This window comes from Lutra lutra, chromosome 9 (assembly GCF_902655055.1).
Source record: "Lutra lutra chromosome 9, mLutLut1.2, whole genome shotgun sequence".
NCBI classification, from domain to species: Eukaryota; Metazoa; Chordata; class Mammalia; order Carnivora; family Mustelidae; genus Lutra; species Lutra lutra.
In genome coordinates, this window is record NC_062286.1 from 50,294,240 (window position 1) to 50,306,399 (window position 12,160).

General features: G+C 44.5%; 1 protein-coding gene across 5 annotated transcripts in view; it reads left to right on the forward strand.

Moving 5' to 3' along the window:
- Positions 1-549: 549 nt before the first annotated feature.
- SLC4A5 (solute carrier family 4 member 5) overlaps positions 550-12,160 on the forward strand; it is a 107,546-nt gene continuing 95,935 nt past the window's right edge. For 3 of the 5 annotated variants that reach the window (XM_047745378.1, XM_047745383.1, XM_047745382.1), the window contains exon 1: positions 550-1,014. The gene's annotated coding sequence lies outside the window, so the exon portion shown is untranslated. Of the gene's footprint in view, positions 1,015-8,569; positions 8,665-11,233; positions 11,279-11,373; positions 11,463-12,160 lie in introns of those variants that run through there. The other 2 variants (XM_047745380.1, XM_047745379.1) reach the window with 2 other exon arrangements.

The window sequence follows — 12,160 nt, forward strand, 5'->3', positions numbered from 1 at the left end:
CCATATCCCAACCCTGTGTGTTCACACTCAACCCTGTGTGCTCACACACCCCAACACCGTGTGCACACACCCAACGCTGTATGCTCACACCCCAACCATGTTTGCCCACACCCAACACTGTGTATCTGCCCCCCAATATTATGTGCCTGCACACCCTGCAGTGTGCCCACACCCCCCACACTGGGTGCTCACCCCCCAACACTCTGTGTCTGTCCGCACACCCTCAGAACTGTGTCCACCCCCCAGCACTGTGTGCCCACACCCCAACACTGTGTGCCCACACCTCAACACTGTGTATCCCTTCCCCCACTGTGAGCACTTCTTTTCCCCTCACTTCTACTCACTGTCTAGGCCTTCTCCCTGCTGATTGGTCTATCTTTCCTACTTACAAAGCAGTTAAAATGAGGTTAAAATTCAGCACAAGACTTAGAACAATCATAAAGTAAACAATCACAGAGTACGCAAGGCTTTTCTTGTAGGGTTTGATTTGTTCAAATGCCTTGTTCATTTCTCTTGGCCATTTCCTTCTCCGAAGAGTCAGGAATTGGGGGTTGCAGAGCTGGAGGGGCTGTGGGATGTGGAATGTGCTCCTTAATCTCAGGCCTCTGAGGAGATGAGGCAAAGAGGACATCTTTCCTGAGGATTGTCTCTTAAAGAAGCTGATTCTCTCGGGAAACGGCTCAGTTGGCCCCATTGTGCTTGGGCAAGCTAAACCCACAAGTAATAACCCTCCCTAGGACATGCTGATTAGATAAAACAATAAGAATTGAGGAAGACAAAGACATTAGATTTAAAAACTTAAATCAAATGTTACTTTTACGGTGTCTGTGAATAGACAAAGACTTTTTGGTTCTAAAATGGTTGGTGAGGTAATAGAGGAGGGGCTATGTTAATAGCAGAGGTAGGAAAAAAAGGAGAGGTGGGTGGGTTCCAAAGGCAAGGCCCACCCTAAAGGATTGGATTCAACGGTGGCAGTGGCAGCGGAGCAACCAGTTACTGCACTACTGCATGTGGGTGAGTAGAGTGGATTTTAAATACATGGAGTTAACAGCTTGGTTGTAGGTTCAGGTTTGGGGATGTGAATGAATGAACCCAATGGTATAGGCAGGTGTCTCCAGCCCACAGAGGGTCAGGTGAGAATTTTGTTGCTTTTTGCTAAGGGCGGGTGCAGGATTTAGAGAGCAAAGATAAGGGACAGTCTCTTGTTTAATTTTTACCTATTTCAACATAGTGAAGGACAAGATAACCACCAGGTTGTCCTGTGGTGGTGTTGCTATTCTGCGTTCCCCTACCTACCCCCACCTTTGGAGAGGGGAGCGTCTAGGGGCACGTGCATCTGTGCAATGTCAGACGTGCCCTGAGGGGCTGAGATCTAGATCTAGTTGTATTCTCTGCATGTTGGTCTAACTGCCCTTCTTAATCCAGGTTCTTCAGCCATGGTAGTCATGAGGCTTGGTCCTGTTCTTCCTTCGAGCTTCTTTCAATTCAATAAGGGTTATGTCCAGCATCTTCTTGGAGGCTTCTATGACTCAGGGAAACATGAGACTTATATAAAAATCCCTACTTCACCTAAGCTTTCCCACCTGAAGGAGGTGACCTTTACCAAGGATCTGCTTCTTGGGCTCTGGGAATGGGAAGCAGATTATGCATGAGAAGCAGGGGAGCTAGTCCTCATCTCTCTTTCTATATGTAACAGACTGTAGTTCTTGCAAATCAGGACTTCTAGGGATTAGTTGTCTATCCAAGAAAGGGTCACCCAGCCCTTGATGAAATTCTAACTTAGAAATCCAGAGCCCTTAGCTCTGTGAGCTTCTGTCCCCAAGAAAGAGTTTTTTACTTTCCTGGAATTTGGGACTGAGCTGTGAGCTCACAAGCTGAAGCATGTTCTCAGGAGTACCCTAAAACCCCACCAACTATGCTCTTCTCCCCTTTGCCCCCCACCCCCAGCTTATTTTGGGTTGCCCAGTCTGAAGAGAGCCGTCTTTCCCCACCCATTGAAGGTGCTCAGTGAGTGGCTTGTTGCTTGACTAAATGCTTGCCCACTCTCCCTTTGGTTAAGTTCATCTTATCAGAGAGGCAGTAATCAATATTCAGAGTTATTGATGGAGATATACAAATAGCTTCTCTTTTACCTCCCTGCTCTGTGACCGTTGATGGAGGCCGGGCCAACAAAGGAGATACTTCAGCGGGAGTGATGCTGTCACATAAAATAGAAGGCAGTGTGTGTTCTCTGATGTTACCATCCGCAAACCAGAACCAACCGGTCTTGGGTTTCCCTTTCATAACCTTCATCTGGAGAAAACTTTGCTTCTCGAGCTACTCAGCTACTTGCGATCTACTTCCCTGTCTGAAGAGTTGGGGTCTGTACTTCTTCAGCTAATTTATTCTCTCAGAAGTACATAATTTGCATTATTTTATATAATTTTGAAGTCAGGAGCCCTATAAGATTCCTTATGCAAAAATGGATTCAGCTTGGTTTGAAGCCTAATGGAGCACTGCAGCATTCATGCCTGCTCTCATAGGTCATGAGCTGGGTCTGACTGCATCCTCCTCTTGTTAGCCTGCTTCCCCTTAATTCAGAACAGGAGTGGCTCTAACAGAGAAACAGAACATGATCATCCACACCTACTTCATTTCTATGCCTTTTACCCCAAACCTGGGCACACAGGTCATTTTATATCAGAATTCCTTGAACACGGGCTCTTTTAAATTTTTTTAAGATTTATTTGAGAGAGAGAGAGAGAGCTCATGAGCAGAGGGAGGAGCAAAGGGAGAGGGGAAGCAGACTTACCACCGAGTGGTGAGCCCAACACAGGGCTTGATCCCAGGACCCTGAGATCATGACCTGAGCCAAAACTAAGAGTCAGATGCTTAACCAACCAAACGACTTAGCCCCTTTATAAAGTGTATTTCATGAACTCAGTGATCTAGGTAAGGAGTTTTCTGGGATGAGTTTCCAAAGTACTGCCTTGTTGCTTCTAGCTGCCTAGCCAATTTTTACCATGGTGCATTAGTCATGTCGCCAGCGACCCTGTCCCCATGCACCGAATCATATAACCCCATGGCTTACTGTGTACATGCAAGGCACTTTGCTGGGCTGTGGTGGCAATATGCTGATCAATAGCCCATGGGCCCTGCCCTCAGAAAGCTTACAGTCTAGCGGGAGGTGCAAGATACATGCATGTTGAAGGTAGTGTAAGTGTTCCATTAAACAGCATGACTCATGGGGTAAAATCAGAAAGCAGCCTGAGTTTTACCTATGATTGCTCTTTTAGATTTATTTGGTGTGGCTGAATCTTGCTTTGCCCCTGGATAAAATTTAGACAAGTCATATGATTGTTCTGGTCACCCTTGGTCTCAGGCTCATTTCAGAAATTATAATGTTGATCCCATTGATAATCCAAACCTCAATCTCAATTTAAAATTGGGGCCTCTTCCCATCCCAATCTGGTGTTGCTGAAGAAGAGAGGCCCATGGTGGTTGGCGGTATGGATGGAAAGTCCTGGTTTCTACTCCTCCTCACTTATTCAGCTCCCAGGGTTCTGCAAAGGCTTCAGGGTTGTTGCCTGGGGAGGAAGAAGAGGTGGGAGGTGTAGGAAAATTCTCTCTACAAGTGTCTGATCTCCAGCCTGACCAGGGTCCTCAGTGGAGACATGGCAATTTTTTTACACATCCCTGGTCTGACCCCTTGAAGGTCAACATTTCCACTACCCTCAAAATCCACCCCAAAGGCACACACTCCCAACCCTCACCACTTCTCATGGAGAAAGTCTATGTGGCCAGGTGGGAATTTCCTCTGCTTCTGCCCCTACCCACCATCTCTTCCCTTCCTTTTTCTTCCCTGTCTTAGATGAAATTGCTTGCCCTCCTTCCTTGGTCCTGGTTCAGGCTTTCACATCTGCTCTGTATCAGGAATCCCCTAGAAGCCAGTCAGCACAGTAGGTTCGCCTGGCATGGAGAACACCAGGGTTCAGAGACTAAGGGTCCTTTTTTAGGGTTTTTTCCTTGTTGTGTCTCATACATTATAGCTCCTTGTAATCAGACTCTACCTCTAACATAACTCCAGTCAAAGCAAAAACAAAAAACAAAAAACAAAAAACAAAAAACCCCCACTATTTTAAAGAAGTGTTTAAAATTATATATTACCTTATTTAATATTAAATCAAAATTATTTACTTTTTTGTGGTAAAATATACATAACAAAATTTACCATTTTAACTATTTTTGAGGATACAAATTTAATAGCATTAAGTACATTCACATTACTGTACAACCATCACCACCATCTATATCCAGAACTTTTTCATCTTCCCCAACTGAAACTCTGTATATATTAAACAGTGACTCCCCAATGCCCCCTTCCCCAGCCTCAGATCCACTATTCTGCCTTCTGTCTCTATGAATTTGGCTATTCTAGGTACTTCGTACAAGTGGAATCGTACAGCATTTGTCTTTTTGGGTCGGGCTTATTTCACTTAGCACAGTGTCCTCAAGGTTCATGCATGTTGTAGCTTGTGTTAGATTTTCCTTCCTTTCATTTAGAAACATTTTTTAAGACTTTATTTTTATGTGAGGTCTCCACCAAGTGTGGGTCTCAAGCTTACAACCCCAAGCTAAAGAGGCATGCGCTCTACCAGCTGAGCCAGCCAGGCACCTCTCTTCCCTTCTAAAGGCTGAGTAATATTGAATTGCATGGATATGCCACATTTTGTTTGACCTTTCATCTATAGATAAACATTTAGATTGTTTCCACCTTTTGCCTATTGTGAGTAACGAACATTGGTGTACAGTATGAGTATCTCTTTGAACCCCTGCTTTTTAGCCCTTTGGGATATATATATCCAGAAGTAGAATTTGTTTTTGAATAGCAAACACATCCCTATGTGGACAATATAAAAGGGACAAGAGGTTATACCAGTGGCCTATGGGCACCTGCCTCCTGGTTCTGCTCCCAGGAATCTTCAGTGAAACCAGGTTCTTGTAACTTCTTCCCTGGAGAGACTATGCCCCCATAGGTGCACCTGCTGCTCCCTGCACCAACAAATGGTGGCAAACCATAAGCACTGTTCTATACTTTGCTTTTTCCCCCCAACTTAATATTTCTAAAGATCATTTCATAGCATTGTTTAAAGAGTATTCACTCTATTTAAAAGCTCATGGTTTTCCAGTGTACAGACAAAACTTTTTTTTAATCAGTCCCCGATAGATGGACATTCAGGTTGTTTCCGGTGCTTTGCTGCCACAAACAATGCTGTAATAATAACAGCCAGAATTTACTGGGCATTTATTATGTGTCATCTTCAAATCCTTTACAGTTCTTTCCATGTATTGTATCATTTAATTTCCATGATAATACTCTGACATAAAATTGCAGGGAGGTGGGTAACTGCCCCAAACCACACATACGTCTTTACCCACAGGTGGGAGTATATGCCCAAGATAAATTTCTAGACAAAAAGTCACTGCCACCCTAAGGTATGTGCATTTTAAAGTTTTATAAATATTGCCAAAGTGGCCCCATCAACCCTGCATTTGCATATGCCCAATGCAGGGTCACCAGCCGTGGTGTGGAAGAGGGCCCACTTCCTTCCCCTGTTACTGTTATGAAACCTTTTGATATTTGGTGATTTGAAAGTTAAAAAGTGGCATTTCATTGTGGCTCTAATTTGCTTCTTCTTCTTCTTCTTCTTTTTTTAAGATTTCATTTACTTATTTGAGTGAGAGAGAGAGAGAGACAGTATGCAGGCATGAGTCGGAGGAGGGGCAGGGGGACAAGCATACTCCCACTGAACAGGGAGCATGACTCTCAGATTCTAGGACCCCTGAGATCAGGACGTGAGCCAAAGGCAGATGCTTAACTGTTTAACCGATTGAGCTAGCCAGGCCTCCAACCCTACTTTTTAAAAATGAGGTTGAACATCTTTTCAAATGTTTAAAGGCCACTTGTTTTCCTGATGGCATTTTAGAAACCTGACAAAATGGTTCCACAGTTTATCTAGAGATTATGGGCAAGGTAGACTCCATTCCTTAAAATTTCCATTTTGCATCTGTATTTTTCTGAATAGGTAATACAGTCACAAGATTCAAAATGTAATAGAAGTAAAAGGGTAGAGAGTAGACATCCCCTCTTTCCAAGTGTTTAGCTGTCTAGACCCTAACCCCAAACACAATTTGGGTTCCATTTCTTGCCTGCTCCCATGAGCATAACCTGGGCCATGCTGATATTGAAACACTCTGAGCTGTTTCATGTGTGAAAGATTAAGTTCAAACCTCCCTCTCTAACCCCACCAGTGTTCTCTTAACTCCACACAGCACCTGACCTTCAACCTTACCCAGACTCCTCTCATGAGACAGTGCCTGACTCTTCCTTTCCCGTCCAGGTAAGATTCTTAGCCCCTCCGGAGGCGTCACTTCATTGCTCCACTGACCTCCAGCCGCCCCTGCCTGGAGAGTATGAAACTTTCTGTTTCATGGCATCTAGCTAAAAGTTGCTCACCCACAGGATTGCTTGAATTTTAAAATCTTAACAGAGTAACCACATAACTTATTGCCCAAACTGGAAGTCTTTTGAGAATGAAAGGGGGCAGTACTAACAATGAAGCCAAGACAAGTGGGCAGATGGTGACTGTCCAAGGCAAATTGAGATGCAAGTTCAACCCCAGTCTTAAGGACAATCACGTTTAATTTCAGGGCAGAGATGAATGTGCTGAGTCCAATAAATAAATACATTGCTGCCTTTGTCCACTGCCCAAGCTTCTCCTCTAAATGGAAAATTTTTTAATAGCACATTTCTCCAACGCTATTTTCTTTAAAAATCTATCCTTTGGAATCCAGTTTCAGCCTCTAAACTGAAGTGTATAAGAAGCATTCATTTATTTTCTAACAATCTCCATCTGTATTTTGGGTCCCCATTTTAAAAAGGTGCTTTTTAAATCCCTGTCAGTTCCAGTTTCCATTTTGGGGGTCAGAGTGGGGTGGGGTACTGGACTATTAGGGACCTACAAAGGCCCCTACCCTTGACATCATCTGTCCTTGTCTCATCTGTTCTTGTTTGTTGGTATCTATAGGTCCCAGTGGAGCACCGAGTCTCTCTCCATGTCTTTGTGTCACCTCGGGTGAGGGGGAGGGGACAGCCTTGATCATCATAATCATATTCTCCCATACTTCAGTCTAGGTTTGCTCAGGAGTCTTTTCAATTGAGCTGAGGGAAGAGGCTCCTTTTATCTCTTTTTTCTGCTTTCATATGCCTTCCCTGAGGCAAAGCATGGAATGGTCTGGCTGTTTAAATGGGAGGCAGGAAAGGAAGTAAAGAAAATACCAGGCTGTTATTCATTCATTCATTCATTCATCAGTAGCAGACACTGGCTAATCATTCAGAATATTATTTTGCAAGGCGTATATGAATGCCTTATATAAGATGTGCTTTGTTTTAACTATTATGATATAATTTCCTGTATCTTTTAGGAAAGCCTCCCTAACCGCATCCCCAGGCTAGTTCAGACATTTACCAGCTGTGGGTGAACTTGAGCAAGTTATTTTATCTTCTCACAGCTTTAGTTTCCTTATCTATAAATGCAGATAACAGTAGTTCATATTAATTAAGTGCTTGGCACTTACCAGGCACTATTCCAAATTACCTTATTTAATCCTAAGCAGACTCATGAGATACATACCATTATTCCCATTTTACAGATAAGGAAACCAAGTCTCAGGGTTATAAGTATCCTGCCCAGAGTCATGTGACCTCCTGCTCTTAACCACTGCTTTTATAAAGCTCTTTGCCCAGATCCTAACACATAGTAAAAGCTCTGTAAATTCTAAGCTAATACCTTAACCATGACTATTTGTCATATTTAAAATGTATATACATTTATAAATATTTAACATCTATCTCTATTCAATTTTCCCATTCGGGAATATGTTACCTTATTTTATGCTTCTTAGCAAATTTTTTTCTTACATTCTCATATAAAATATGCATTTCTAGGCAAGTTTATTTCTAGATGTTTGAGGAATTTTGTCACTATTGAAAATGAAATCTTTCTCCCTATTATATCTTTTCATCAGACAGTGTATATGTGTCTCCAGATTCTTGTTAATGAATCCCCATCCAGAAGCCCCCAGAGGAGTGGCTTTCCCTCTCATTTTAGGCTGACAGCATGAAGATCACTTGACCCACATGGTGAAACACAGTCCAATAGGGAATGAGGGACAGGGTGAGGAACGGCTTTCCAGGGTGGCTTAGGTTGGCTGACGGATCACTGTCCCCAGGCTCAGGAAGTACAGCCTGGGGGAAGGGAGAAGGGTTTGCTCCAAGACCCTCCTGGAGCCCAAGGGATGGATTCCCAAGCACCCGCAGTTCCTCTGTGGCCTTAGTGATTCGTAATTGAACTTGTCAAATGATGACTCCAGTGGCAGCTCTGTCAAGGGCCAAGCTTGCCACATTGGGAGTGTGGCTTGCTTAAAAAAAGGGATGGCTCATTTTCCTTTGGGAAGTATGTCATCCATGGAGTCCTTAATATTCTCTTTTGCCAACCTCCATCCAGGGCCTTGAGAGGGCAGCAGAGAGCAGATGCAGAGGAGAGAAAAGGTCCTGTTCCCGGCCTGCAGAGGGATTTTGTCTCCCGGCCTCCACAGAACAGGCATGGTGTGAACTTCCTGGGAGTATGCTAATGATAATATTACTAGTTGCTACTAATTATTTTGTGTGCCAGACATTGACCTAAGATTTTACATACACGGATTCAGTCAGTTCTCATAATAACCACTGAGGTAGGTATGATTTCCACTTTTCAGCTGAGGAAATTGAAGAAAAAAATAGATAGGTGACTTGCTCAACATCCCAAAGTTTGTGGAGTGAGGATTCGAACCAACCGTTCATAAGCCTCTATTATAGGTGTCAGGGATACCTCAGTGAACAAGACTAAGTCTCTGCCAGATCAGAGGAAGAGAAAGTAATGAATGAACAAACAAATATATAATGTGGTTTTGGATAGAAATGCCATGTAGTCCAATAAGGCAGAGTTAAAGACTAGAGAGGGGCATTTTGGAGAGGCTGGTCAGGGAGGACTTTCTTAGGTATTTGGCATCAGAAAGCTGGGTACATGAGAGACCTGAAGGTGGGGGAGGCAGTAAGTGCAAAGGTGCTGATGTGGGAATGAGCTTGAGATGTTAGAAGAATAGCAGGACGTGCAGTGTGGTTTGTGCAGAGTGAGCTGAGGTCTGTGCTATTGCAGGCCACAGGCCACAGCAGTGCCTGGGGGTAGATGGAGCTGGCAGAAGGAGAGAACCCACCCACCACATAACCCGAGCCTGGCCTCCTCAGGGTTCTCAGCTTCCCTTTAAGATATCTCTCAGCTTTTCTTGCCTTCTCATACAGTCTTGACATGCCACAATATGTTCCCTCCTCAACCCTGGATACAGTTCAAAAGCAGCTAAAGTGGAAAAGAATCTGGGGCAGCCAGTCTTGTACCACCCGCCAAAGCTTGGCACAAACATTCTGAGAGACAAAAATCACGCATACTGGCATGAGGCTTGCCAGCTTTTGGAAAACCTTTTGTGGGCAAAAGTTCTAGGGAAGCCTGCTGGGCACCCAAATAATCCTTGTTCCCAGCAACACAGGGGTAGAAAGTTCATTTTTCTTTCATGGGACTTCACCCCCAATGTCAGACCTGCTTAAGACCTGCCATCTTTTAAACTCAGGTGGGGTTCAGGTGGCATTGAACCAGAAGATGGAAGGGAACCTGTCCCTGTGAAGTAACCACCTCTGTGTGCCAGGTCTCCAAAGGAAACAGAGGCCCAGAGGTCCAAAGCTGCAAATTACTGCAAATTACTGTCCTTTCTAAAGTCTCAAAAAGAGTACTCACTTACCTCTCTACCCCCTCACTCAATTTCACCCAGTGGAGGAAGAGTGACTCAGGCAATCGGCACATTTGGGAGAATACAGTGGGCCCATATGGAGTACTCTTTTGGCCTGGATTAGAGGCATTTTGGTTTCTAGAACCAGAGGGGTCTGAGCAGTCAAATCCAGGATTCTTGACCTTGGCACTTTTGATAGTCTGTGGGGCTTCTTGCACATTGTAGGATGTTAACAGCATCTCCGGCCTCTACCCATTAGAGGCCAGTAGGACTCTCATCCCAGTGTTAACAACCAGAAATGTGTCCAGTCATTGCCAAATGTCCCCTTGGGGGGGAAACACTTCTGACTAAGAACCCATTGGTCCAATCTTTTCCCTTGCTCCTAAGTCAATGCATGAGTCTCAGCCATTACCACTCTGGTGGTGAGGAAGGACTGAAAATCCTCAAGTGTTTGTCCCCATGCTTAATGCTGGCTGGGCAAACCAGTCCCCTTAGCAGTAAGCTAAGTGAGCTTAGTGAGCGAGGCCATAGGTAAGGGAGAGGAGAGGAATGGGACAGCCAGATCTTCCTTCAACATTTTTTACTCACAAAACTAAACCATGGGGAAGGCCAGGGGTAGAGCTGGCCATAGGTACCACTGGACTAGGTCTGTCTCTCTCCATTCTGTCTCTTAGTCACACACACACACACACACACACACACACACACACACACACTCTTCTACCACTCTCGGTCTTGGCTCTTTTCTCTCCCTCTGAATACAGGCTTTCTCCAGAGACAAAAGAGAGCTCAGTACAGGAGGAGAAGTGTAGCAGTGGGGCTGATTTAGACCAAAAGATTGGCAGGGCAGGAGCAAGACATTGTGCGTATCAATGAAGGGAGAGTGAAGTAACTCTTCATGGGGTCCAGACCAGAATAGGGGTAAATGAAGCCATGTAGGGCTGTTGGAGGGGGAAAGAGGAAAATGTCTGGAGAGTAGAGGTCTTCATCGGGTTGAAAAGCAGGAAAGAAGAGAGGCAGAAATCAGGAAGTTGTCCACTAAAAGTCTCAACCTTCCTCCCAGCTTCACAAATATTTGTTCTACTCCAGAGACATAGACTTGTAGAACCACAGGATGTTAAAGCTTGAAGGAAATTTAGAGACCATTTCGTCCAACCAACTCTATGCAGGCTTTTTCATTAATTCATCAGCACTGGGATTTGAGGAGGATACTTGTTTACAATCTTTCCCTCTATGCTTGGAATCAAATGAGAAATAATAAGACACAGAAGTCCCATAGGTAGAAGTCAAAATAGCTTTGTAACAGGTAGAGCTAATTGGAGAATTTGTCTCAGAATGCACACCCACAATCAGGCTTCCTAATTTTTTCCACCAGAATTAAGCTTGTTTACCCAACACTGGAGGACTCCCTACCTGCAGGGTGAGAAACTGCCCCACAAGTTTGCTGTGAAGAGAGGAGAGGAGCCCAACTTGGATTTTCTCTGAAGCAGGCAGTTCTCAGTCAGATCTGAGCCATGGCACATGCCCACTGTATTCTCCCAAATGTGCCGATTGCCTGAGTCACTCTTCCTCCACTGGGTGAAATTGAGTGAGGGGGTAGAGGGGTAAGTGAGTACTCTTTTTGAGACTTTAGAAAGGACAGAAGCTACTACGTTATAGGGAATGGTAAAGGGTTTAGAGGGAGAGGGATGAGTTTCCCCTAACAAGACCATTTAAGTGCCAACTCTACTTCAAGGAAACTAGAATCCTTGAGAGGTGAAGTGATTACCTTAAGACTGCACAGCTCTGGGGATAGAATGAGGTTCTTCAGACTTCTAATGCCATGGCTTTACCATTTCATACCTGTCATCCCAGGGGTCATCAGCCTTAGTCAGTATCAAGAATCTCCTACTCTGTCATTCAGGGCACCTTCTTGCCCCTCCCCCATCACCACCTCCATCTGCCCCTCATCACCTCCATCCTCACATCCACCACCTCCACTGATGCCTCTACGATGTCCCTCTATGCCCAGCTACCGGATCACCACTGCTACTGTTCCCCCTGCCACTTCTCCCTTGACCATTTCCACCGTCATTACTACTATCCCCCTTTTGGTTAGCAGGCAGCCAGCACAGACCATTTGGGTACAGAAGTAGATGTGAACTAGAAGGCTGCTCAGATGGCTCTGGTCTTGAGAAATCTTCAGGGTCTTTGAGGTCAAATATCTTTCCAGCTCCTGGTGTCCCCTAATCCCTCCAGAAAGATCATCTCAGAGTATTTTAAGGAGACTGTGACAGAGATACAGAAACATAAGTGCACATGT